This window comes from Bombina bombina, chromosome 10 (genome assembly GCF_027579735.1).
Source record: "Bombina bombina isolate aBomBom1 chromosome 10, aBomBom1.pri, whole genome shotgun sequence".
In the NCBI taxonomy this organism is placed as follows: domain Eukaryota; kingdom Metazoa; phylum Chordata; class Amphibia; order Anura; family Bombinatoridae; genus Bombina; species Bombina bombina.
In genome coordinates, this window is record NC_069508.1 from 215,878,667 (window position 1) to 215,904,171 (window position 25,505).

The following is a 25,505-nucleotide window of genomic DNA, read 5'->3' on the forward strand; positions in this document are numbered from 1 at the left end:
ACAATAAATAAAATTATAAGGTATCCATGTAAATCTTACAATGTATATATCCGAGGTATGCTAGTAATACGGTACGGTGTTCTCAATATGTTTATCACGATTTACTATTGTTGTCAGCCATGGTTATCTTGAAATGACTTGTTTTCTTGCCTATATGTGGCCTTTGTTTTGCTAATTGCCTTAATAAAAATCTATGAATCAAAAAAAAAAAGACGTTGCAGACTTAGAAAAAGTTCAGAGAAGAGCCACAAAGCTAATAAGGGGAATGGAGAATTTAAGCTATGAGGAGAGGTTAGCCAAACTTGTCTGTTTTCTCTAGAAAAAAGCACTTGAGAGGTGACAGGATTACTTTATATAAATATATTCAAGGCCCATACAGAGATGCTTGTGTTAAATGGGTCACCTTTTAATCGGATACATTTAAGCTTAACTGGAGCTTTTTTGGTAAGTATATAAGATTTGTATAGGTTGAATTCAATGGACTTCTGTCTTTTTATGAACCTCAACTACCATGTTACTATCTCCTATGACTCAATGCATTACAAATATGGAGCAGAAAGCAGTGAGTGGCAGTTTAGTGGGTCAGATCTCTACTGTATATGTATAACTGGCAACCAAAGAAGTAAAATTATTTATTCACATGTTGCTGACAGCTAAGGGGTAAAATGACTGCTCTGTTGTAAAAAAAAATACATGTTGGTGGACCAAGAGTTGGTGCTTTTGGGGGGACATTGTGTGGCCACTAATAACATTATGCCCAGTCCCCTAGAGACTGCCCGGTATGTTTGTGGAGACTGTTGGCAACCCTAGGAGCAGGTCATGTTCTATCACCACTGTCACAGCACAAGGATGATGTGCTACTGCTCATAGCTTAAATAGGCACTTTAGAACAAAAATTACACGGCCCCGATTTGTTAGAGCCTGTTATTTTAGCACAACTGACGCTGCAATTTTATGTGTTTAACCCGTGCAAATAGAGTTAAAAATATAATTAAATACAGTTTGAGAGTCACAAAGAACTACTGGTCCTGAACAAACAAATGACTATTCGAATGAATATTGAAAAATGTCATCAGTATGTATTTGGTTTTTTGATTTGCGCTGGTGCGTTCATTCGGATTTTACTAAATAAATATCAGAAATAAAGCACCAATGAAAATAAAAGAAAACACACATAAATACTGACGAAATTTGTCAGTATTCATTTGTTCATTTCCTTTTTTTAAGGGTTAATACTTACCTTTTGCAAGTAAAAGAGCTTGGCTCTCCTTATCCTCTTCTTGCCAGATCCCCGGCTGTGCGAACCTTATCCTCTACTTGCCAGATCCCCGGCTGTGCTAACCTTATCCTCTACTTGCCAGAGCCCCGGCTGTGCTAACCTTATCCTCTACTTGCCAGAGCCCCGGCTGTGCTAACCTTATCCTCTACTTGCCAGAGCCCCGGCTGTGCTAACCTTATCCTCTACTTGCCAGAGCCCCGGCTGTGCTAACCTTATCCTCTACTTGCCAGAGCCCCGGCTGTGCTAACCTTATCGTCTACTTGCCAGATCCCCGGCTGTGATAACCTTATCCTCTACTTGCCAGAGCCCCGGCTGTGCTAACCTTATCCTCTACTTGCCAGAGCCCCGGCTGTGCTAACCTTATCCTCTACTTGCCAGATCCCCGGCTGTGCTATCCTTATCCTATTCTAGCCAGATCCCCAGATGTGCTAACCTTATCCTCTACTTGCCAGAGCCCCGGCTGTGCTAACCTTATCCTCTACTTGCCAGAGCCCTGGCTGTGCTAACCTTATCCTCTACTTGACAGATCCCCGGCTGTGATATCCTTATCCTATTCTAGCCAGATCCCCGGCTGTGCTAACCTTATCCTATTCTAGCCAGAGCCCCGGCTGTGCTAACCTTATCCTCTTCTTGCCAGAGCCCCGGCTGTGCTAACCTTATCGTCTACTTGCCAGATCCCCGGCTGTGCTAACCTTATCGTCTACTTGCCAGATCCCCGGCTGTGCTAACCTTATCCTCTACTTGCCAGATCCCTGGCTGTGCAAACCTTATCCTTAGCCGAAACGCTATCGGCGAAACATGTTAGGGATGGGTATCTGACAATACCCTGTTGTTTTTCTTTTTAATGGCATAGCCAACTTTAACAAGTAAACGTTTCGATACAGTGGCATCTGGGCAAAATTAGTATCAATAATTTGGGGGTATTTTGAAAACCGCTAGTGGCAATTGTCAGAAGCTATTCATAGGGTAATAGAAATAACAGCTTTAACGGTCAATCTGCGAAATCAATCGCACTGACATAGACTTTAAAAAGCTACATAATAATACCTTATAACTATAGCGGTCAGCTAGTGACAACTTTGAAAAGCTAATTACGGACCAATACTATAACTGTTAGCCACACATTCAGGCAGCTCAAAATTATACTACAACAATCACCTGTTGTTAGCATAACTGCACAAAAGCTGGGTACTAGCAATAACAGTACCTTAAGACTACTTCAATTATTTTAGACGGTATAAAGTTGCAATAGCCAACTCTAAAAGAAATTAAAGACAGCCTCTTTAACACATAGCTAAGATTAATATTATGTGAATATTTTTATGCCACAATAGACAGAACCTACAACTGGCTACTTATACATACACTATAACCAGTAGCGACAGGTTACTGATATACAAACCTGAGTAGGCTGCACAGAATATATTACTCTAAGTAAGTTGTCTATAAATACCGTCTCTCATGTATTACATTATGCAAGCAAAATTTGTCAAGGCTGCAAAGTGACTAAAAACAGTTGATAATATACTTAGTAAGACATACTGTTTGCCACTAAGTATAGACCATAGGAGGTTGTACACCAAAGCACCAACATTTGCCAGACTCCTAACCAAGATATCCTTAATAAAAAACCCTGTTGCAAAAATTGATTAATTTCACAATATATACTAAAGATATCTAAAGCACTTCTGATATTCATAAAGCTATATTATGTATACATATCTATAATATAATCTATTGCAACCCAAGGGATAATATACTAAGATAGAGTTTAAGCCGTATTAAGAACTTACATCTATCTGGAACTCAGTAATTTAACTGAAGGAGTCAACAATACCCACACAGATATTCATATATCCATCAAGTGAAAAACACGAAACTATTCAAATATACCAGTTACTAAAGTAACCTCCACTGATAGTACTTTATTATATATTTCTCAAATACGGTTTTTCAACTATATACTGGAATGTCTGCATGACAGATTGTTGAAATAATCAGCGGTGTAGAATACCCCAGAATACCAGCCAATTATTTATTTGATAGATTAATAATTCCTATTCAGATATTCCTGAATATTCTATAATAGAGGCAATCTATCCATTTGAAATTCAGTGCCACTTTCTTATATTCAGTAAAGTTGCTATGTGTTTTTAAAGTACACACACTTACACAATCAAGAACGGTTTTAATCCAATGTTGATTTAATAAAAGTTATGTTTTAATTTTCTTTTTTCAAACCTTTGGTTTACAATGGTTGTTTAAGTTTCATATCTATATCAATATTTGCATTAGGAACCGAAGTGCTACCAAGGTGCATTCTTTCAGTCTATATCTTCTATGATATAGACTATTCTCGCAATCGTTGTCATTTCATGCACAAGCACTCAAGCTCACCAGGTATATATGTATATACCCTATATTAAAAATACAGAAATTTGATAATCATATGCACGATATCCAGACATAGTCATAGAAAAGGATACGTTGTTTGCAAACAACTTAAATATATTCTCTGTATTTATTAAAAGAATACACGGAGCGTTCCAACCTTACCAGTGTAGTGCTCTTGCTATTTCTTGTTAAACTAATCATAACACAGTCCTATATTTTATATAGGATTCCAGCAATTATAGCACACACTATTATTACTATATTGAAGCTATGGCCAGTAAATTCGAGACTGATAGACTAACAAGGGAGCAAAAAAGACTTGCAGACATGAATGAGGTTTTCAATAATTCAACAACCACCAGTACAGATACTACACCTAACAATTTAGATACCTTACTAAGAGAATTACATAAAAATCTCTACAAACAAGATAAACTCTGGTGGGACAAACAATTCTGTGAGCAGTATATTCAGAGGAACCTAATACCTAGGGGCCTAAGAATACAACTCTTCCCAGCATTCGAATTCAAACAAAAAAACTTAAGTATAGAATGGGAAGAAGCTCTAAGTGAATGCTCCATTAAATTAATGAAAATCCTCATCAAACATGATTCCTCAGAATATGAGAGACTGGAAGACATAATTAAAAGCCAAAATGAACAACTTAAACAATTTGAGCAAATGCAAGAATTTGAAAATACCTATAAAAAATATCAAAAAGAATTGGATAAGTACGAAAATGAAATTAAGACAACCAAAAAGGGCAAATTACAAAGAGACATATAGGATTTCAATAATGATAAAGTATATAAATGGAGAAACAAAACCAACTCAACAAACTTTAGATCTCAGAGAAGAGTAAATATTGTTGAAACTGACATATCTGATACTGACACTGAAGACACAGACCAGGAAACAGCTCCTCAAGCATCCACTTCCAGAAACACTAGTATATTGGAAAATAGAAAAAGAAAAGCTTTTTTAGAGGAGGATTTAAGCACCGATTCAGAACCACCAGAAGAGGTGGGTGGAAAAAACAAAAGACAAACGAGAAACAAAAAAACTCAGAAAGACAAACAACAGACCAACAAACCACCCAAAAGGAATCCGAGCCCATTCTCCCTAATAAGGATGAGAAATTAAGAATTATAAATCTATCCAATCGGGTCTTAACCTCTCTCCACACAAACGTGTTATCAAAAGGTCTATCCTTCTGTCCACATAATAACCTGGACAAATTTGAGGTTATTAAAGATATACAATTGTTTCTGCGTAAACTTCTGCTAAAGAGACATTTTACTAACAACGAACCAGATATTCCATCTGCTGACTGGACTGAAGATGAATTGGAATCTTTACAAATACTAAATGATCTCAATTCAGAACAAGATGCCTGTGAAAAATTAAATTGGCGAAAGACGCTCAAAACTAAATCAAAATACGTTCCTCCCAATAACACATGTCCTAACATTGAAGTCTTCAATCAAATTGTATGTCAAAGTATCAACAAATTAGATATTACCTCTAAACAACAAAATCTATCTAAAAGAGAAAGAGAAACTCTTACTGAAATGGAATCCTGGAATGACGTTATAATCCGTAATGCCGATAAGGGCGGCAACATCGTAATATGGCCCATAGAAATGTATTTGAATGAGGCTAAATTGCAATTAAAGAACAAAACCTGTTATAAAGAACTATGGAGCAACCCTACAGGAGACTTTCATGTGCAATACAACAAACTGATAGACTCAGCCTTCAAAAATGGCATAATCAACACTAAAGAAAAAAAGTTTCTAACTATAACGCATCCAAAAGTGGCAACGTTTTATCTAATTCCTAAAGTCCACAAAAACAGCCACAAACCACCCGGCAGACCCATTGTGTCCGGGAATGAGAACCTAACAGAAAAGGCGAGTCAATACGTTGATTTTAGATTAAGACCATTTTTAACACAATTATCATCATATGTGAAAGACACCATGGAAGTGCTACAAATAATACAGGATATTAACATCTCCAAAGACACCTGGTTAGTCTCCTGTGACGTGGAATCGCTGTATACCAGTATTGATCACAAACTTGGATTACATGCCATCGAATACTTTCTTAACATGTCATCCGATGAAAATCCAGACCACAACCAATTCACACTCAATTTGCTCAAATTTGTGCTAACCAAAAACTATTTTCTGTTCAACAACAAATTTTACCTCCAAACTCAAGGCACCGCCATGGGCACAGCCTGTGCTCCCACCTACGCTAATCTATTTTTAGGGTGGTGGGAGCAAACCAAGGTATTCTGTGACACAAATGATGAGTATTCAGACAAAATCCCGATCTGGATTCGATACATAGACGACATCCTGTTCTTATGGGAGGGTACGGAAGAAGATCTTGATCTCTTTCTACTGAAATTAAATCAAAATAATCTGAACATCAGATTAACCCATCATAAAAGTCAGACAAATATCTCCTTTTTGGACTTATTAATCTGTAAGGAAGAAGATGGCTCTCTGAGCACAGATTTGTATCGAAAAGAAACAGCCACCAACAATGTTTTATTTGCCACCAGTGCCCATGCTCCAAATACCACAAAATCTCTACCAGTCGGTGAATTCTTGAGACTAAGGAGAAACTGCTCACAAGACATCACCTTTAAGAAAAGAGCTGCAGAATTGGAAAAACGCCTACTTCTGAGGGGCTATAGCAAGAGATCTATTCACAAGGCTAAAATCAGAGCATTAAAAACCGCTAGATCTGAACTATTAAAAACAAAAAACAAAAAATGTGACAACAAAACCAGACTGGTATTAACGTACAACCAGCAAACACAGCAAATTGTGAATATTATCAATAACAACTGGCATATACTTCAAGCGGACCCCCTTCTAAAAGACCTAATAGGAGAAAGGGTTCAACTCAGTTATCGCAGAAGTAGAAACCTAAAGGAAATGCTGAGCCCCAGTCATTTTGTACCAAAATCCAATTCTACTAGAGCTCCTGAAAAAGGTTCATTCTTATGTGGAAATTGCTCCTCATGCTACAACATGATCAAAAAGAAATCTATCACCGATAGATTTGGGAAAGATCATCAAATTAAGAGTTACATTAACTGCAACTCTAGTGGAGTAATCTATGTCCTTCAGTGCAAATGTCCCAAAGTGTATATAGGTATGACGACAAGAACCATACACACCCGACTGATGGAACATTTGCGAAATATTCGTAATGCCCCGAAAGATCTATCTAAAGAAAAAAAAATTACATCAGTAGCTTCACATTTCTTTAAACACCATCAATCCAAGACATCTGAATTAAAATGCTTTGGAATCCAGAAGATATCCCTGGGACTAAGAGGAGGCGACCTTGAGACAGCGTTACTCAAGGCTGAAGCAAAATGGATATACCTAATGGATAGCGTATACCCCAAAGGCATGAATGAACAGAACAATTACTCGATGTTCATATGAGCAAACCTAATATCTGTAATATATCCAATTATAAGAAAATAGTGCTGTAAACACTCTCTACAGTACCAAATGTAATTCAGGGTAAGATTTAAGACTCAGTTGCTCGATATAGATCCTTGAACCATAAATAAATATCATGCAAGGCTATACACTCAATACCTAAATTAAAATTAAAATAAATAAGTATCCAAACTATTAAAATATTGTTTAGGGTAATTCAGCCCTTTTATTCTCTCTCACACTAGTACCCCTGGGATGGAAATTCAAAGAGAGACACCTTAATTATATAGTTCGCATTCACCACCTTTCACTATTTCCCACTGTATTTTCCTCCTCTAGTGTATAGCGTTTATACATCACTAGCATCACTCACAGCGCATAATCAGCCCCCTTTAAATCACACGCAGCACAAAGTACACAACACCACTACACAACCACCTTTTTCCCCCCCTCCCCCTATTCCCAGCACATCAGTGCATTTCACCTTCACATCCTCATTCTTCAAATACATTAGGCATGGGGTATTCTATTATTCCATTTTTCTACTTTTTTATGCACCTGCACTCTCACCTACTACTTTTTCAATTGTGATAAGCAAAAACCCTAAATAACATCATTCACTTAATTGTATCCCCCAACAACATCAAGTATAAGGTATTCTATTTCCCTATGCACTTGCACTTGCACACATTTCCCCCTTTTTCAACCTTGATACACTATGTCATTATAAACGAAAATACAATAATTTATTTAAATGAACAAGACTCAGGGTAGAAAGTAAAACGAAGACTGTAAAAAGCTTCACATTCAGGCAATAAACTTACAATAAACTAAGGCGAACTAACACACCCTGCAATAGAGCAGGTGAGAGCCAAATGTAGATACGATAATCAATAGCCCCATATGATCGCACTTTAAATCCTGTTATTGTACACCACGCCAGTATTCAATTTTATTAAAACATACTGTATATAATCCCAATGTTTCCAAATGCACGTCCCGTATGTAAGTGCACTTCATCTGTCAAATACGGGATTGAGCTCTGAACATCCTAGACGTCAATCATGCCGAAAAAACGCCTCCTCAAACATTTCAGAGGATCTTTATTGGTTGAAATGTAGCCAATGGGTTTGCGCACACGCATTTAAATACCCTGAGACGCCGGCCCGCGTCACCTTTGAAAAAGCCGAAACGCTATCGGCGAAACATGTTAGGGATGGGTATCTGACAATACCCTGTTGTTTTTCTTTTTAATGGCATAGCCAACTTTAACAAGTAAACGTTTCGATACAGTGGCATCTGGGCAAAATTAGTATCAATAATTTGGGGGTATTTTGAAAACCGCTAGTGGCAATTGTCAGAAGCTATTCATAGGGTAATAGAAATAACAGCTTTAACGGTCAATCTGCGAAATCAATCGCACTGACATAGACTTTAAAAAGCTACATAATAATACCTTATAACTATAGCGGTCAGCTAGTGACAACTTTGAAAAGCTAATTACGGACCAATACTATAACTGTTAGCCACACATTCAGGCAGCTCAAAATTATACTACAACAATCACCTGTTGTTAGCATAACTGCACAAAAGCTGGGTACTAGCAATAACAGTACCTTAAGACTACTTCAATTATTTTAGACGGTATAAAGTTGCAATAGCCAACTCTAAAAGAAATTAAAGACAGCCTCTTTAACACATAGCTAAGATTAATATTATGTGAATATTTTTATGCCACAATAGACAGAACCTACAACTGGCTACTTATACATACACTATAACCAGTAGCGACAGGTTACTGATATACAAACCTGAGTAGGCTGCACAGAATATATTACTCTAAGTAAGTTGTCTATAAATACCGTCTCTCATGTATTACATTATGCAAGCAAAATTTGTCAAGGCTGCAAAGTGACTAAAAACAGTTGATAATATACTTAGTAAGACATACTGTTTGCCACTAAGTATAGACCATAGGAGGTTGTACACCAAAGCACCAACATTTGCCAGACTCCTAACCAAGATATCCTTAATAAAAAACCCTGTTGCAAAAATTGATTAATTTCACAATATATACTAAAGATATCTAAAGCACTTCTGATATTCATAAAGCTATATTATGTATACATATCTATAATATAATCTATTGCAACCCAAGGGATAATATACTAAGATAGAGTTTAAGCCGTATTAAGAACTTACATCTATCTGGAACTCAGTAATTTAACTGAAGGAGTTAACAATACCCACACAGATATTCATATATCCATCAAGTGAAAAACACGAAACTATTCAAATATACCAGTTACTAAAGTAACCTCCACTGATAGTACTTTATTATATATTTCTCAAATACGGTTTTTCAACTATATACTGGAATGTCTGCATGACAGATTGTTGAAATAATCAGCGGTGTAGAATACCCCAGAATACCAGCCAATTATTTATTTGATAGATTAATAATTCCTATTCAGATATTCCTGAATATTCTATAATAGAGGCAATCTATCCATTTGAAATTCAGTGCCACTTTCTTATATTCAGTAAAGTTGCTATGTGTTTTTAAAGTACACACACTTACACAATCAAGAACGGTTTTAATCCAATGTTGATTTAATAAAAGTTATGTTTTAATTTTCTTTTTTCAAACCTTTGGTTTACAATGGTTGTTTAAGTTTCATATCTATATCAATATTTGCATTAGGAACCGAAGTGCTACCAAGGTGCATTCTTTCAGTCTATATCTTCTATGATATAGACTATTCTCGAAACCTTATCCTCTACTTGCCAAAGCCCCAGCTGTGCTAACCTTATCCTCTACTTGCCAGATCCCCGGCTGTGCTAACCTTATCCTATTCTAGCCAGATGCCTGGCTGTGCTAACCTTATCCTCTACTTGCCAGAGCCCCGGCTGCGCTAACCTTATCCTCTACTTGCCAGAGCCCCGGCTGTGCTAACCTTATCCTCTTCTTGCCAGATCCCCGGCTGTGCTAACCTTATATTCTATTTGCCAGAGCCCCGGCTGTGCTCACCTTATCCTATTCTTGCCAGATCCCTGGCTGTGCTCACCTTATCCTATTCTTGCCAGATCCCTGGCTGTGCTAGCCTTATCCTCTTCTTGCCAGAGCCTCGGCTGTGCTAACCTTATCCTCTACTTGCCAGAGCCCCGGCTGTGCTAACCTTATCCTATTCTTGCCAGAGCCCCGGCTGTGCTAACCTTATCCTATTCTTGCCAGAGCCCCGGCTGTGCTAACCTTATCCTATTCTTGCCAGAGCCCCGGCTGTGCTAACCTTATCCTATTCTTGCCAGATCCCCGGCTGTGCTAACCTTATCCTCTTCTTGCCAGATCCCCGGCTGTGCTAACCTTATATTCTACTTGCCAGAGCCCCGGCTGTGCTCACCTTATCCTATTCTTGCCAGAGCCCCGGCTGTGCTCACCTTATCCTATTCTTGCCAGATCCCTGGCTGTGCTAGCCTTATCCTCTTCTTGCCAGAGCCCCGGCTGTGCTAACCTTATCCTCTACTTGCCAGAGCCCCGGCTGTGCTAACCTTATCCTATTCTTGCCAGAGCCCCGGCTGTGCTAACCTTATCCTATTCTTGCCAGAGCCCCGGCTGTGCTAACCTTATCCTATTCTTGCCAGAGCCCCGGCTGTGCTAACCTTATCCTATTCTTGCCAGATCCCCGGCTGTGCTAACCTTATCCTCGTCTTGCCAGAGCCCCGGCTGTGCTAAACTTATCCTATTCTTGCCAGAGCCCCGGCTGTGCTAACCTTTTCCTCTTCTTGCCAGATCCCCGGCTGTGCTAACCTTATCCTCTACTTGCCAGAGCCCCGGCTGTGCTAACCTTATCCTTTTCTTGCCAGATCCCTGGCTGTGCTAACCTTATCCTCTTCTTGCCAGAGCTCCAGCTGTGCTAACCTTATCCTCTACTTGCCAGAGCCCCGGCTGTGCTAACCTTATATTCTATTTGCCAGAGCCCCGGCTGTGCTCACCTTATCCTATTCTTGCCAGATCCCTGGCTGTGCTCACCTTATCCTATTCTTGCCAGATCCCTGGCTGTGCTAGCCTTATCCTCTTCTTGCCAGAGCCTCGGCTGTGCTAACCTTATCCTCTACTTGCCAGAGCCCCGGCTGTACTAACCTTATCCTATTCTTGCCAGAGCCCCGGCTGTGCTAACCTTATCCTATTCTTGCCAGAGCCCCGGCTGTGCTAACCTTATCCTATTCTTGCCAGAGCCCCGGCTGTGCTAACCTTATCCTATTCTTGCCAGATCCCCGGCTGTGCTAACCTTATCCTCTTCTTGACAGATCCCCGGCTGTGCTAACCTTATATTCTACTTGCCAGAGCCCCGGCTGTGCTCACCTTATCCTATTCTTGCCAGAGCCCCGGCTGTGCTCACCTTATCCTATTCTTGCCAGATCCCTGGCTGTGCTAGCCTTATCCTCTTCTTGCCAGAGCCCCGGCTGTGCTAACCTTATCCTCTACTTGCCAGAGCCCCGGCTGTGCTAACCTTATCCTATTCTTGCCAGAGCCCCGGCTGTGCTAACCTTATCCTATTCTTGCCAGAGCCCCGGCTGTGCTAACCTTATCCTATTCTTGCCAGAGCCCCGGCTGTGCTAACCTTATCCTATTCTTGCCAGATCCCCGGCTGTGCTAACCTTATCCTCGTCTTGCCAGAGCCCCGGCTGTGCTAAACTTATCCTATTCTTGCCAGAGCCCCGGCTGTGCTAACCTTTTCCTCTTCTTGCCAGATCCCCGGCTGTGCTAACCTTATCCTCTACTTGCCAGAGCCCCGGCTGTGCTAACCTTATCCTCTACTTGCCAGAGCCCCGGCTGTGCTAACCTTATCCTCTACTTGCCAGAGCCCCGGCTGTGCTAACCTTATCCTCTTCTTGCCAGATCCCCGGCTGTGCTAACCTTATCATATTCTTGCCAGATCCCCGGCTGTGCTAACCTTATCCTCTACTTGCCAGAGCCCCGGCTGTGCTAACCTTATCCTCTTCTTGCCAGAGCCCCGGCTGTGCTAACCTTATCCTCTTCTTGCCAGAGCCCCGGCTGTGCTAAACTTATCCTCTTCTTGCCAGAGCCTCGGCTGTGCTAAACTTATCCTCTACTTGCCAGAGCTCCGGCTGTGCTAACCTTATCCGCTACTTGCCAGAGCCCCGGCTGTGCTAACCTTACCCTCTTCTTGCCAGAGCCCCAGCTGTGCTAACCTTATCGTCTACTTGCCAGAGCCCCGGCTGTGCTAACCTTATCCTCTTCTTGCCAGAGCCCCGGCTGTGCTAAACTTATCCTATTCTTGCCAGAGCCTCGGCTGTGCTAAACTTATCCTCTACTTGCCAAATCCTCGGCTGTGCTAAACTTATCCTATTCTTGCCAAATCCCCGGCTGTGCTAAACTTATCCTATTCTTGCCAAATCCCCGGCTGTGCTAAACTTATCCTATTCTTGCCAGAGCCCTGGCTGTGCTAACCTTATCCTATTCTAGCCAGATCCCCGGCTGTGCTAACCTTATCTTATTCTTGCCAGATCCCTGGCTGTGCTAACCTTATCGTCTACTTGCCAGAGCCCCGGCTGTGCTAACCTTATCCTCTACTTGCCAGAGCCCCGGCTGTGCTAACCTTATCCTCTACTTGCCAGAGCCCCGGCTGTGCTAACCTTATCCTCTACTTGCCAGATCCCCGGCTGTGCTAACCTTATCGTCTACTTGCCAGAGCCCCGGCTGTGCTAACCTTATCCTCTACTTGCCAGAGCCCCGGCTGTGCTAACCGTATCCTATTCTAGCCAGATCCCCGGCTGTGCTAACCTTATCCTATTCTTGCCAGATCCCCGGCTGTGCTAACCTTATCCTCTACTTGAATTCTAGAGTAAGGTGGCGCAATGTTGATTGCTATTCCCAATGTAGTGGTTATATATAGTGATTTTGCGAATTGTTCGCCGGCGAATAGTTCCCGGCGAACATAGCTTTTTCGCGTTCCCAATGACGGGCGAACATATGCAATGTTCGATCCACCCCCTATTCGTCATCATTGAGTAAACTTTGACCCTGTATTTCACAGTCTGCAGACACATTCCAGCCAATCAGCAGCAGACCCTCCCTCCCAGACCCTGGACAGCAGCCATTTTAGATTCATTCGGAAGCTGCATTCTTAGTGAGAGGAGGGACAGTGTAGCTGCTGCTGATTTAATAGGGAAATTGATAGCTAGGCTAGTGTATTCAGTGTCCACTACAGTCCTGAAGGACTCATCTGATCTCTGCTGTAAGGACAGCACCCCAAAAAGCCCTTTTTAGGGCTCGAACATCAGTCTGTTTTTTTTTCCCTGTGTAATCTAGTTGCAGTTGCCTGCCTGCCAAGCCACTTGCCCAGTGCCACCACTCATATCTGGTGTAATAGTAGTGTAAATTTAAAAAAAAAAAACTTTTTTGACTGTGAAACATCAGTCTGCTTGTGTAATCTAATTGCAGTTGCCTGCCTGTCTGCCAGCGTGTGTGCCAGGCTCACAGCGTATTCTGTGCCCACTTGCCCAGTGCCACCACTCATATCTGGTGTAACAGTAGTGTAAATTTAAAAAAAAAAAACTTTTTTGACTGTGAAACATCAGTCTGCTTGTGTAATCTAATTGCAGTTGCCTGCCTGTCTGCCAGCGTGTGTGCCAGGCTCACAGCGTATTCTGTGCCCACTTGCCCAGTGCCACCACTCATATCTGGTGTAACAGTAGTGTAAATTTAAAAAAAAAAAACTTTTTGGACGGTGAAACATCAGTCTGCTTTTTTGTGTCAGGCTCACAGCGTATACTGTGCCCACTTGCCCAGTGGCACCACTCATATCTTGTTTAATAGTAGTGTAAGTGTACATTTAAAAAAAAAAAACTTTTTGGACTGTGAAACATCAGTCTGCTTTTTTTGTGTCAGACTCACAGCGTATACTGTGCCCACTTGCCCAGTGCCACCACTCATATCTTGTTTAATAGTAGTGTAAGTGTACATTTAAAAAAAAAATACTTTTTGGACTGTGAAACATCAGTCTGCTTTTTTTGTGTCAGGCTCACAGCGTATACTGTGCCCACTTGCCCAGTGCCACCATTCATATCTTGTTTAATAGTAGTGTAAGTGTACATTTAAAAAAATAAAAACTTTTTGGACTGTGAAACATCAGTCTGCTTTTTTTGTGTCAGGCTCACAGCGTATACTGTGCCCACTTGCCCAGTGTCACCACTCATATCTTTGTTGCGGTGCGTTAAACGGGGAGTTTGGTCTGTCACTGTGAAGCGGGCGTAACCCTTACACTACCTGATCGATACAACATCATACCTGATGTTTTAAAGCACGTTATTACAAACAATTTAGGAATGTTAGGTGATTTATGCCCTTTATGGATTAAAACCAGACTCTGCATCAACTATGTAATTTTACGTGTGAGTTTTGCCATGGATCCCCCTCCGGCATGCCACAGTCCAGGTGTTAATACCCTTGAAACAACTTTTCCATCACTATTGTGGCCAGAAAGAGTCCCTGTGGGTTTTAAATTTCGCCTGCCTATTAAAGTCAATGGCGGTTCGCCCGGTTCGCCCGTTCGCGAACATTTGCGGAAGTTCGCGTTCGCCGTTCAAGAACGGAAAATTTTAAGTTCGCGACATCACTAGTTATATATGGTTTAAAAATAGTGGGTCATTATACACCCCTCTATCTATATATTCCTTATGAAATAAGTACTGAACAAATTTGTATATGTAAAAATTAAAACAGGTTTATTATATTCTATGTAGAATATTAAAACAATAAACAATGGTTAAAAAGGCTTGACACCGGTGTCGACTATACAGGCAATGTTACATTAAAAAAGGCAACAAATGTATCTATGGAATTATACAATCATATCTATAAAATTATACAGACATAGATATAAAAGGTATCTTTAGATTCATATACAGAGGGTCATATATGTAGTGAGCAATGCATTGATTCTCCAATGGACAGATTTGTTACAGTCTTTGGTCTATTGGCAGTGATTGTTATAATTTTAAACCGCAAATGGGATGCAGTGCTGATTTCCTATTTCGTGAGTAGATGAAATATATCTTTTTACCTTACAGTGTATCTGTCCGATTACACTTAAATAATGTAGGTCTGTGTTGTAGAATGGTCAGCCCAAACAGATTCTTTGAGTTCTCCTCCTTAGGGTCAGTGACCGTTTGTGGGTTGGTGATTTGACCGCTCTTTCTAAGATGATTCCTCGGCTGTGTTAGCTTGTGGTCCGTAATTGACCGCTTTGTTGTGCTGGAGATCTTCCTATTGTGAATCCTTGCCGTTCCTCGGTAGCTGGTAATAAGGGTGGTCTTTGACCGGACACCAATCCAGGGGGCTAGTTGTTCGATGATTGTTCCTTCTTTTGGTCAGTGACTGATCGCTTGCTTTGGTGTAGTGGCTCCTCCTGCAGGGTCCCCTTATGATCTGTTGCATGCGGTTAAATGTATGCCGCTTTTTTATGAAGTTCACAGTTAGAAATTCTTGTGATAATCTTTAGTGCCGGCAAGTGAGTGCAACGCTAATTAATGCAAATAGCGGTTGATTTTGCCAGGTTGAGTCGAAAAAGAAATAGTGTTGCAAAAAGGAACTTGGTGAGCTCCGTTAGTTGCTTGGTTTTTTTTCACCACAATCAGTGTGGCTGTTGCTCTGGTATCTACGCGTTTCGGCTTGACAGCCTTTCTCAAGATCTGCAGGAGGAGCCACTACACCAAAGCAAGCAATCGGTCACTGACCGAAAGAAGGAACAATCATCGAACAACTAGCCCCCTGGATTGGTGTCCGGTCAAAGACCACCCTTATTACCAGCTACCGAGGAACGGCAATGATTCACAAAAGGAAGATCACCAGCACAACAAAGCAGTAAATTACGGACCACAAGCTAACACAGCCGAGGAATCATCTTAGAAAGAGCGGTCAAATCACCAACCCACAAACTGTCACTGACCGTAAGGAGGAGAACTCAAAGAATCTGTTTGGGCTGACCATTCTACAACACAGGCCTACATTATTTAAGTGTAATCGGACAGATACACTGTAAGGTAAAAAGATATATTTCATCTACTCACGAAAACATAATTTATGTAAGAACTTACCTGATAAATTCATTTCTTTCATATTAGCAAGAGTCCATGAGCTAGTGACGTATGGGATATACATTCCTACCAGGAGGGGCAAAGTTTCCCAAACCTCAAAATGCCTATAAATACACCCCTCACCACACCCACAATTCAGTTTAACGAATAGCCAAGAAGTGGGGTGATAAAAAAGTGCGAAAGCATATAAAATAAGGAATTGGAATAAATTGTGCTTTATACAAAATCATAACCACCACAAAAAAGGGTGGGCCTCATGGACTCTTGCTAATATGAAAGAAATGAATTTATCAGGTAAGTTCTTACATAAATTATGTTTTCTTTCATGTAATTAGCAAGAGTCCATGAGCTAGTGACGTATGGGATAATGACTACCCAAGATGTGGATCTTTCCACGCAAGAGTCACTAGAGAGGGAGGGATAAAATAAAGACAGCCAATTCCTGCTGAAAATAATCCACACCCAAAATAAAGTTTAACGAAAAACATAAGCAGAAGATTCAAACTGAAACCGCTGCCTGAAGTACTTTTCTACCAAAAACTGCTTTAGAAGAAGAAAATACATCAAAATGGTAGAATTTAGTAAAAGTATGCAAAGAGGACCAAGTTGCTGCTTTGCAAATCTGGTCAACCGAAGCTTCATTCCTAAACGCCCAGGAAGTAGAAACTGACCTAGTAGAATGAGCTGTAATTCTCTGAGGCGGAGTTTTACCCGACTCCACATAGGCAAGATGAATTAAAGATTTCAACCAAGATGCCAAAGAAATGGCAGAAGCTTTCTGGCCTTTCCTAGAACCGGAAAAGATAACAAATAGACTAGAAGTCTTACGGAAAGATTTCGTAGCTTCAACATAATATTTCAAAGCTCTAACAACATCCAAAGAATGCAACAATTTCTCCTTAGAATTCTTAGGATTAGGACATAATGAAGGAACCACAATTTCTCTACTAATGTTGTTGGAATTCACAACTTTAGGTAAAAATTCAAAAGAAGTTCGCAACACCGCCTTATCCTGGTGAAAAATCAGAAAAGGAGACTCACAAGAAAGAGCAGATAATTCAGAAACTCTTCTGGCAGAAGAGATGGCCAAAAGGAACAAAACTTTCCAAGAAAGCAATTTAATGTCCAATGAATGCATAGGTTCAAACGGAGGAGCTTGAAGAGCTCCCAGAACCAGATTCAAACTCCAAGGAGGAGAGATTGACTTAATGACAGGTTTTATACGAACCAAAGCTTGTACAAAACAATGAATATCAGGAAGAATAGCAATCTTTCTGTGAAAAAGAACAGAAAGAGCAGAGATTTGTCCTTTAAAAGAACTTGCGGACAAACCCTTATCTAAACCATCCTGAAGAAACTGTAAAATTCTCGGTATTCTAAAAGAATGCCAAGAAAAATGATGAGAAAGACACCAAGAAATATAAGTCTTCCAGACTCTATAATATATTTCTCTAGAAACAGATTTACGAGCCTGTAACATAGTATTAATCACAGAGTCAGAGAAACCTCTTTGACCAAGAATCAAGCGTTCAATCTCCATACCTTTAAATTTAAGGATTTGAGATCCTGATGGAAAAAAGGACCTTGCGACAGAAGGTCTGGTCTTAACGGAAGAGTCCACGGTTGGCAAGAGGCCATCCGGACAAGATCCGCATACCAAAACCTGTGAGGCCATGCCGGAGCTACCAGCAGAACAAACGAGCATTCCTTTAGAATCTTGGATATTACTCTTGGAAGAAGAACTAGAGGCGGAAAGATATAGGCAGGATGATACTTCCAAGGAAGTGATAATGCATCCACTGCCTCCGCCTGAGGATCCCGGGATCTGGACAGATACCTGGGAAGTTTCTTGTTTAGATGGGACGCCATCAGATCTATTTCTGGAAGTTCCCACATTTGAACAATCTGAAGAAATACCTCTGGGTGAAGAGACCATTCGCCCGGATGTAACGTTTGGCGACTGAGATAATCCGCTTCCCAATTGTCTATACCTGGGATATGAACCGCAGAGATTAGACAGGAGCTGGATTCCGCCCAAACCAAAATTCGAGATACTTCTTTCATAGCCAGAGGACTGTGAGTCCCTCCTTGATGATTGATGTATGCCACAGTTGTGACATTGTCCGTCTGAAAACAAATGAACGATTCTCTCTTCAGAAGAGGCCAAAACTGAAGAGCTCTGAAAATTGCACGGAGTTCCAAAATATTGATCGGTAATCTCACCTCCTGAGATTCCCAAACTCCTTGTGCTGTCAGAGATCCCCACACAGCTCCCCAACCTGAGAGACTTGCATCTGTTGAAATTACAGTCCAGGTCGGAAGCACAAAAGAAGCCCCCTGAATTAAACGATGGTGATCTGTCCACCATGTTAGAGAGTGTCGAACAATCGGTTTTAAAGATATAGAATTTTTGCGCCAAAAGAGTCCGCGCCAAGAATGACGCAATAAAATGAAGCATTTTCAGCCCCCGCGAGCCTAACAGCCCACAGGGAAGAGTCAAATTTTTTGAAGGTAAGAAAAAAATTATTAAATCAAATGCATTATCCCAAATATGAAACTGACTGTCTGAAATAAGGAAAGTTGAACATTCTGAGTCAAGGCAAATAAATGTTTGAATACATATATTTAGAACTTTATAAACAAAGTGCCCAACCATAGCTTGGAGTGTCACAGAAAATAAGACTTACTTACCCCAGGACACTCATCTACATATAGCAGATAGCCAAACCAGTACTGAAACGAGAATCAGTAGAGGTAATGGTATATATAAGAGTATATCGTCGATCTGAAAAGGGAGGTAAGAGATGAATCTCTACGACCGATAACAGAGAACCTATGAAATAGACCCCGTAGAAGGAGATCACTGCATTCAAATAGGCAATACTCTCCTCACATCCCTCTGACATTCACTGCACGCTGAGAGGAAAACCGGGCTCCAACTTGCTGCGGAGCGCATATCAACGTAGAATCTAGCACAAACTTACTTCACCACCTCCATCGGAGGCAAAGTTTGTAAAACTGAATTGTGGGTGTGGTGAGGGGTGTATTTATAGGCATTTTGAGGTTGGGAAACTTTGCCCCTCCTGGTAGGAATGTATATCCCATACGTCACTAGCTCATGGACTCTTGCTAATTACATGAAAGAAATAGGAAATCAGCACTGCATCCCATTTGCGGTTTAAAATTATAGCAATCACTGCTAATAGACCAAAGACTGTAACAAATCTGTCCATTGGAGAATCAATGCATTGCTCACTACATATATGACCCTCTGTATATGAATCTAAAGATACCTTTTATGTCTATGTCTGTATAATTTTATAGATCCGATTGTATAATTCCATAGATACTTTTGTTGTCTTTTTTAATGTAACATTGCCTGTATAGTCGACACCGGTGTCAAGCCTTTTTAACCATTTTTTATTGTTTTAATATTCTACATAGAATATAATAAACCTGTTTTAATTTTTACATATACAAATTTGTTCAGTACTTATTAATATTCTACATAGAATATAATAAACCTGTTTTAATTTTTACATATACAAATTTGTTCAGTACTTATTTCATAAGGAATAAATAGATAGAGGGGTGTATAATGACCCACTATTTTTAAACAATATATAACCACTACATTGGGAATAGCAACCAACATTGTGCTACCTTACTCTAGAATTCATTTTTTCATAACATTTGGGATAACGTTTTAAAGGTGAGCATACATTCCCTACCATTCGCGCAGTCTATCACATTTTCCAATTGTGTAAAACCTTATCCTCTACTTGCCAGATCCCCAGCTGTGCTAACCTTATCCTCTACTTGCCAGATCCCCGGCTGTACTAACCTTATCCTATTCTAGCCAGATCCCCGGCTGTGCTAACCTTATCCTATTCTTGCCAGAGCCCCAGCTGTGCTAACCTTATCCTATTCTAGCCAGATCCCCGGCTGTGCTAACCTTATCCTCTACTTGCCAGATCCCCGGCTGTACTAACCTTATCCTATTCTAGCCAGATCCCCGGCTGTGCTAACCTTATCCTATTCTTGCCAGAGCGCCAGCTGTGCTAACCTTATCCTATTCTAGCCAGAGCCCCGGCTGTGCTAACCTTATTCTATTCTTGCCAGAGCCCTGGCTGTGCTAACCTTATCCTCTTCTTGCCGGAGCCCTGGCTGTGCTAACCTTATCCTCTACTTGCCAGATCCCCAGCTGTGCTAACCTTATCCTCTACTTGCCAGAGCTCCGGCTGTGCTAAACTTATCCTCTACTTGCCAGAGCCCTGGCTGTGCTAACCTTATCCTCTTCTTGCCAGAACCCCGGCTGTGCTAACCTTATCCTCTTCTTGCCGGAGCCCTGGCTGTGCTAACCTTATCCTCTTCTTGCCGGAGCCCTGGCTGTGCTAACCATATCCTCTTCTTGCCAGAACCCCGGCTGTGCTAACCTTATCCTCTTCTTGCCGGAGCCCTGGCTGTGCTAACCTTATCCTCTTCTTGCCAGAACCCCGGCTGTGCTAACCTTATCCTCTACTTGCCAGAGCCCCGGCTGTGCTAACCTTATCCTCTACTTGCCAGAGCCCCGGCTGTGCTAACCTTATCCTCTACTTGCCAGATCCCCGGCTGTGCTAACCTTATCATCTAATGGCCAGAGCCCCGGCTGTGCTAACCTTATCCTCTACTTGCCAGAGCCCTGGCTGTGCTAACCTTATCCTCTACTTGCCAGAGCCCCGGCTGTGCTAACCTTATCCTCTACTTGCCAGAGCCCCGGCTGTGCTAACCTTATCCTCTACTTGCCAGAGCCCTGGCTGTGCTAACCTTATCCTCTTCTTGCCAGAGCCCCTCCTGTGCTAACTTTATCATCTACTTGCCAGAGCCCCGGCTGTGCTAACCTTATCCTCTACTTGCCAGAGCCCCGGCTGTGCTAACCTTATCATCTACTTGCCAGAGCCCCGGCTGTGCTAACCTTATCCTCTTCTTGCCAGAGCCCCGGCTGTGCTAACCTTATCTTCTACTTGCCAGAGCCCCGGCTGTGCTAACCTTATCCTTTTCTTGCCAGAGCCCCAGCTGTGCTAACCTTATCCTCTTCTTGCCAGAACCCCGGCTGTGCTAACCTTATCCTCTACTTGCCAGAGCTCCGGCTGTGCTAAACTTATCCTCTACTTGCCAGAGCCCTGGCTGTGCTAACCTTATCCTCTTCTTGCCAGAACCCCGGCTGTGCTAACCTTATCCTCTTCTTGCCGGAGCCCTGGCTGTGCTAACCTTATCCTCTTCTTGCCAGAGCCCTGGCTGTGCTAACCATATCCTCTTCTTGCCAGAACCCCGGCTGTGCTAACCTTATCCTCTTCTTGCCGGAGCCCTGGCTGTGCTAACCTTATCCTCTTCTTGCCAGAACCCCGGCTGTGCTAACCTTATCCTCTACTTGCCAGAGCCCCGGCTGTGCTAACCTTATCCTCTACTTGCCAGAGCCCCGGCTGTGCTAACCTTATCCTCTACTTGCCAGATCCCCGGCTGTGCTAACCTTATCATCTAATGGCCAGAGCCCCGGCTGTGCTAACCTTATCCTCTACTTGCCAGAGCCCTGGCTGTGCTAACCTTATCCTCTACTTGCCAGAGCCCCGGCTGTGCTAACCTTATCCTCTACTTGCCAGAGCCCCGGCTGTGCTAACCTTATCCTCTACTTGCCAGAGCCCTGGCTGTGCTAACCTTATCCTCTTCTTGCCAGAGCCCCTCCTGTGCTAACTTTATCATCTACTTGCCAGAGCCCCGGCTGTGCTAACCTTATCCTCTACTTGCCAGAGCCCCGGCTGTGCTAACCTTATCATCTACTTGCCAGAGCCCCGGCTGTGCTAACCTTATCCTCTTCTTGCCAGAGCCCCGGCTGTGCTAACCTTATCTTCTACTTGCCAGAGCCCCGGCTGTGCTAACCTTATCCTTTTCTTGCCAGAGCCCCAGCTGTGCTAACCTTATCCTCTTCTTGCCAGAACCCCGGCTGTGCTAACCTTATCCTCTACTTGCCAGAGCCCTGGCCGTGCTAACCTTATCCTCTACTTGCCAGAGCCCCGGCTGTGCTAACCTTATCCTCTACTTGCCAGAGCCCCGGCTGTGCTAACCTTATCCTCTACTTGCCAGAGCCCTGGCTGTGCTAACCTTATTGTCTGCTTGCCAGAGCCCCGGCTGTGCTAACCTTATCGCCTACTTGCCAGAGCCCCGGCTGTGCTAACCTTATCCTCTACTTGCCAGAGCCCCGGCTGTGCTAACCTTATCTTCTACTTGCCAGAGCCCCGGCTATGCTAACCTTATCCTCTACTTGCCAGAGCCCCGGCTGTGCTAACCTTATCCTCTACTTGCCAGAGCCCCAGCTGTGCTAACCTTATCCTCTTCTTGCCAGAGCCCCGGCTGTGCTAACCTTATCCTATTCTTGCCAGAGCCCTGGCTGTGCTAACCTTATCCTCTTCTTCCCAGAGCCCCGGCTGTGGTAAACGTATCCTCTTCTTGGCAATCAGACGCATGGATCCATGTCTGACTTAACAAAAAAATATATAATAAACAAATCTAAAAATATCTAAAAAAATCCAATGGAGTATAGCATGTGACGCTGACTTAGTGAGCCAGTGATGAGGAGTTAGAAGGACATGTACATTCAATAATATAAACAACCTAAGTGAGTGATTGAGTGCACACAATAGCTGTCACAAAGAAGAAAAATAGCATTCACAAAAAATAGTGTTCCCAAAAATTGGCGTACATAAAAAATGTTCAACCAGTTATATGTAAGTGAATCCAGTAGTGTTTCCTCCAAAGTGACGTGTGGAAATATAACGTGAAGTCTATAATAGTAGAATGTAAACGTTGAGTGGGTCAAATTATTGTGGTTCAGCTGCTAAATTAAAAAATTGTAAATCCGTGAGGTGTATAAAAATAAAAATAAAAATAACTTGTGAAAAAATCCACGTGGAAAACTTGAATTCAAATGATAAACAAAGGTCAAAAATCAAAAGACAAAAATCAAAAGACAAAAATATCAAAAGACAAAAATAGAAAATCAGTGATAATATTAAAAAGCACTAAAGATCTAGTGAAAACAAATCCTTAATTCAGATGTTAAAAATCCTTGGTAAGATCCATAACAAACAAATACATCGATAAAATACCTAAAAGGGAACAAAAGAGAAACAAATAGTGCAACACTGTATATGATATATAATATAGGTAATTAAAACCAAGCTCACCAGTATGCCAACGCGTTTCGGCCTAGACTAGGCCTTTCTCAAGACTATACTGTATCAGAAAATCTGGGAGCTTTAAGTAGGGTCAGTGTTGAAATGATTGGTGCTGTTTTGGCGCCATTTTTAGAGGCACCTCCCTTTCCTGTTTCACCCATTGCATCTCTGGGATATTTCCTATGTTATGTTTCCTGTTTCACCCATTGCATCTCTGGGATATTTCCTATGTTATGTTTCCTGTTTCACCCATTGCATCTCTGGGATATTTCCTATGTTATGTTTCCTGTTTCACCCATTGCATCTCTGGGATATTTCCTATGTTATGTTTATGTTTTCCCATCTTAAAGGTTAATTGGTTCCTATTATTGCCACAAATTCTAGTATAAATCTAGATTTTCCTATTTATTTGTTTTTTATTTTCATTATTAGGTAATAGTAGCGTTTTGTCAATGTTGTTATTATTATATTCTGTGTTAACTCAGTTAGTTTTCTGGGCGGGTTTCCCCTTTCTTTGGGCTCAAATTGCTTATTTATTTACATGGACTGGTTCTCATTTATGAATTGCCTCTGTTGATGTCAAAAACTTAATTTCCAATGCGATCTTATTTTGAAAATTGCTATGACCGGAAGTGGCCTGGTATCGCGGCATCAACTTCCGTTTTAGCTTTTGGGAGACATAGTTTATTCGATTCACCGGTCTCTATCATGTGACCGGAAGTTCTTTGGTCCACCGGTCTGCATCATATGACCGGAAGGTGCAGCATCATATTCCCCATTGACTTATGGGATATGTAGTTCCCTCACTTATTAGGACTACAGATCTTTCTCAGATGTTCGGTATTACCCGATCTTACTATGGCTCATTGTCTCTATGTGTCTATAACATATAATGTCAGAGTCAATGTGCCAATATGTAATAGAATCAGTTACTGGGAATAGTCAATTCTTTGAATAATGTATGTAATTTCTTACGATGCTGATCTGTCACTGCTTATAGTAAAACTGCTTCTAATAAAACTCGCTATATTAATTCTAAGCACATTCTTGGATCCTAATAAAACTCACTTTCTTAATTCTAGGCACATTCTTGGATCCTAATATTGAATAGCTTTACAATTTACTTTTATTTGTTCATACTTTCGTAATGGATAGCCGTTTCACTGCTTCCTTCTAGTTCTTTTGAAAATAAAGCCTATGGGTATTCTCAAGGAGCCATTGAGTCATATATGACCTTGATAAAGTATAGACCTGCAATGTTTATCTAACTTAACATTGTGAGACGTTTATTGCATCCTAATGCTGTATCTCACCGCCGATGGTGGGATGACAAACTGTAATGTCTCAAGAGGGATCAAGGATCTTCCTATCTGTTCACAGTGAAGGTGTAAGCTCAAATCTAATTGGGAGGGTTTCATTACATTTGTATGTGTATATAAAAACTTTAAGTGCCCATTAACCAGAAATCAGCTGGTGTAAGATCAGACGTAAATACACTCAAAGTGATGGCTTCTGTTTGACTTTGGGGCAGACGTGGGGTAGAGGATACAAGATACAAAATCTTCAAATTATGATATTTCATTTCACACATTAAGTAGTCCTACATTGGATTTTTGACCTTTGTTTATCATTTGAATTCAAGTTTTCCACGTGGATTTTTTCACAAGTTATTTTTATTTTTATTTTTATACACCTCACGGATTTACAATTTTTTAATTTAGCAGCTGAACCACAATAATTTGACCCACTCAACGTTTACATTCTACTATTATAGACTTCACGTTATATTTCCACACGTCACTTTGGAGGAAACACTACTGGATTCACTTACATATAACCGGTTGAACATTTGAACATTTTTTATGTACGCCAATTTTTGGGAACACTATTTTTTGTGAATGCTATTTTTCTTCTTTGTGAATGCTATTTTTCTTTGTTGACAGCTATTGTGTGCACTCAATCACTCACTTAGGCCTAGATTTAGAGTTCGGCGGTAGCCGTCAAAACCAGCGTTAGAGGCTCCTAACG

The 25,505-nt window shown here is 41.3% G+C and overlaps 1 protein-coding gene across 1 annotated transcript in view; it reads left to right on the top strand.

The window, feature by feature from the left end:
* PDE4B (phosphodiesterase 4B) overlaps positions 1 to 25,505 on the top strand; it is a 1,313,049-nt gene that overhangs the window by 790,456 nt on the left and 497,088 nt on the right. The window lies entirely within an intron of this gene.